Genomic DNA, 3,959 nt, shown 5'->3' on the forward strand with positions numbered 1-3,959 from the left:
CTCCCCCGGCCCCCCGACGCCGGCCAGCAAGCCCAAGCTCTGGTCGCTGGCCGAAATCGCCACTTCGGACCTCAAGAGCCAGACCTTGGGCCAAGGCTGCCAGCCTGCGCCGCTCTCCTCGGCCACCCCCGCCTCCGCCCCACACAGCGCTGCCTACTCGCCCTCCTCCCTCCTGGGGAGGCATATTTATTACACCTCACCTTTTTATAGCAATTATACAAACTATGGGAACTTTAACGCTCTCCAGAGCCAGGGAATCTTGAGATACAACTCCGCAGCAGTGGCTTCAAACGAGGGACTAAGTCAAACTGTCCTAAATGCCAGCTCTGCCCACAAACAGAGCAGTGACTCTTTGAAAACGATCACTAACCAGCTAGAACAACATTACAGGCCCTCTAGCTATGACTCTAAGAAAGGTAGGTGACTTGGTTTTGCAGCTTTCTTCCCCCTTCTTCCTCGCCCAACTTCCCCGACCCATACACGTCCCCTATGCTCTGTAAATGCTGACACCTTCTCTGGAAAAAACAGCGAGTGCACTGCCACCGCTGCCAGAGCGAAGATGGGCACTCCTGTAATTTGAGGATTAAAACCGGCATGTTGCCGTCCTATAGCTACCTGGCACTAAGAACCGAGAGAGGAAATGTAAAAGGCGACTTTTAGATCAGTCTTACAGGCAGCAGAAGCAGCTTTTAAAAGTCATTTTTTAAAAAAAGAAAACTACACACAAAGCTATCCAGAGAACACTGGTGTCATTGCCTCTAATTTTTTTTCCTGACAAACTGGTTTTGCTTTCTTTGTTTCCAGTATTCTCACGGGGTTTTTTTCAGCTTTGGGTTCAGATAATTGGTGACCTTGGACGTGAAATTATGTGAAGTGTGACATTTATTTTAACTGGTTGCATGTTGGTTTGGTTTGTTTTGCTGGGGCTTTTTCGGAAAAAAAGTTTTGCACTAATATAATTGTCAGCTTATTCTAACAAAATACTCTAGATACAGGCAATTATAAAATATTGGCCAGCCTTTTGAAAGACCTAGCGGCGAATTCTGCACCAGTGAGGGCTGGGACCTACACAGACTGTATAATCTAGTTAGCTGGCTGTGTCCTGTGACTAACTGACGGTTATATTTTGACAGATCCCACTGAAGTCTGCACAGTAGGAGTACAACCATACCTATAGAAGTGCAATCACACAGCAATGCAAGTAAGTGAGAACATTTTCTATTACACTGATCATTTGGCATCAGGTCTGAGACACGCTGCACAGTTCTAGACTTGCTTAATGTTAATTTCTTGCTTCATTACTTAAGAGTCTGATTACCGAGTAAGACACTATTTTTCTGCTGTTTTTTTAAACCTCTTATTCTGAGTTTTCTTTCTCGGGTTTGTCTTAATTTTCAAGTCAAGTTAGAAAGTTCCCTCACTTTGCGTATTCTTCGCTTGTATAAGGCAAAGCCATATGGACTACTTAAACGTTATGGAAAGAAATCTTTAAGAAAAAAATATCTTTGAAGGTACTTTTATTTTTTAAAAGAGTGCTTGTGCTCACGTGGCAGTGCTAAAATCGTTCATTCTGAGTGGGGCTTCATGCAGTGACTCCGTATTTAAAATGAAAGGGGACAATTGTTAAAAACTGACATGCATCTTAAGCAAGGTACGTTATCTGTGACTTGCCCCTTGCCTAGCTAGCAAAGACACTCTGAATACTTCCACTAGATAGAGCTAAATAAAGAGCAACAAAATTCGCCTTGCCGATTTTTTTCAAGTAACTCTTTGTCAGAAGAAATTAGACGAGTAAGAATTTTGCCTTACTTCCTTCCCCCCGCCCCCTCCCCGTTTAATGGTGTTAGAGTGTAATTGAAGGATTTTTGGATGATCTGGTTTTTTCCTTGGTCCACAGGTAGGTGTCACAATTGCTTTGAAAAAAGTCAGCAAGCCATCATCTCTCCCCGAGCTAATATATATAACAAATCTCTAAATCCGGATCACATCTGGTGCCACTGTATAAAAGAAGACCACAAAGCACTATTAAATCTTCAGACTCTAATTATTAAACCAGAATTTTGTTGGACATATGTGAGTTTGCTGGTATAGTATAGTTTCCCCAATGTATGTGTGACTTTTGAAAACAGATCTGTTTTTCTCAGGATATCTTGAATTGATCACTTCATTGCCACGGTATCTATTCGATAGGTGTGATAGGATTTATTGTAAAATTTATTTGTAAAAGATGTATACAGTAGAGATAAGAAAGACGTGATTGGAGAACTTGAGTCCTTACAAAGTGGAAACAAATTTGATATTTATTTTTGTAACGATATAAAGCTTCTAGTAATTTATGCAAGTTGTATTGCAATGGAATCTGAATTTTTGTAAATAAATTTTGCCTGGTTTTTATTTGAAACATTGATGGTTATACAATCTTTGGTTGTTTAACGAGAATTCTTTACTAATTTATATCTCTAATTGTAAATAAAAACAGACTAGTCTGCAACAATATTGTGTTTTTTATTCATTTTCCCCAAAATGCTAATTTATTATTTAGAAAATAAGGAAAGTTCTAATTTCACCAGCAGAGCTCAAACCATAAAATGAGTAAGCAAATTAAACATGTTGCAAAGATATACTTTGCATAAATTAATTCCGTATGGGTTGTTCCGTTATACTTAAGCTTTAAATACACACATGTGTGCAAATACGTATTTGTATGTTTACATGAATATGCGTAGAGAGGGTGATGTGAATATATGCATGTTTCTTATAAACTATTTATTCTGGGTGTGAAGTAGGTCTTTATTTGGGTTAGCATTCTTTAAATCCACTATTTCTAGGGAAAAGGAATATAGTCATCTATACCTTATTTCTAATTTCTTTGTTGCTGCTTCTGGGTAAAATATGCAAAAAAAAAAATCCCCAACAAACACCCCAACAAAGAAAGAAATATTGGAAGTCCAATACCTGTTTTTTAATGATTTTTTCCTCCTTTATATCAGTAAACCATATCTTTACAGTCATGTTGGAAATCCACTATGATTTGGCTCATAAAATCAGCCAAGTCACAATTTTAGTTTTTGGTAAAGTAATGGGAATCCTCACATAATATAATTTCAGAAAAGAAACGAACAATCATTTATTTTCCCCAAACGATAAATTGAGTGAATATAACTTACGGTTATAAAACAAGAATAATAGCTTCTTAGATTGCCCTTTAATCAATCATACACTTATTTTTCAAGAGGCTCATCTATTTTATTCCATGATTAATAATGTTCCAGCGTGAGAGCATTATTAGATCCCAGCAGGGGAGATCCTGAATGCTTTTAGCTGCTTTGGAATGGTCAGTTGGGGTTCATTATGGTCTGATATTGAACAATTTATAAAATCTTGTCTAAACATCTGCCAGCTCAGATAGGCCGATGTGTCTGAAGATGGGAAATTGCTGGACCAGTTGATATTGACAAACGGATCTCTCTCCAGTGGCTTTTTGTTCAGTGAAAATTAGTGGCCTCTTGCTCAGGTCTTGTTAGAAAGGGCATTTGAAAGTGATCTTAGATACTTCAGGCATCAGCCTTGGGAATGTTAACTGGATAAAGAGCCATGCTACTCTGGAGTCAGGAAATATGTTGTGATTATATTAAATAGGGGGAAAGGAAGCTGTTTCTCTTAAATACATATACACAATTCCCATGGTCCATCTTCCCCTACATATACACACCCTGCTTTGCAATTTACCTCTGTAAAAACATCTAACTGACTGAGAAAATGTGTGTTTTTCAGCTGACAGGGCAGAAATTAATAATGCTATTCTGGAAAACTCTGGGATCCATCTAACTAAATATAAAGCACTGAAGGTTTTTGCGGCTGAAGGCCTACTCATCCAGTCATGTTGTTTGCAGAATGATGCTTCTTTACTCCTGTAACATACTATTTTCATTGAAGTAGAATGCAGTTGTATCTGTGTG

The 3,959-nt window shown here is 38.5% G+C and overlaps 1 long non-coding RNA gene across 1 annotated transcript; it reads left to right on the top strand.

Annotated features, from left to right (window-relative positions):
- The first annotated feature begins 52 nt into the window (after nt 1-52).
- On the top strand, nt 53-2,473 carry LOC103808320. The gene is made up of 3 exons (XR_624789.1): nt 53-416; nt 1,134-1,201; nt 1,898-2,473. It is a non-coding gene; the product is annotated as an uncharacterized LOC103808320 (long non-coding RNA).
- The last annotated feature ends 1,486 nt before the right edge of the window (nt 2,474-3,959 follow it).

The sequence above is a fragment of the Acanthisitta chloris genome, unplaced genomic scaffold (genome assembly GCF_000695815.1).
Source record: "Acanthisitta chloris isolate BGI_N310 unplaced genomic scaffold, ASM69581v1 scaffold5288, whole genome shotgun sequence".
NCBI lineage: Eukaryota > Metazoa > Chordata > Aves > Passeriformes > Acanthisittidae > Acanthisitta > Acanthisitta chloris.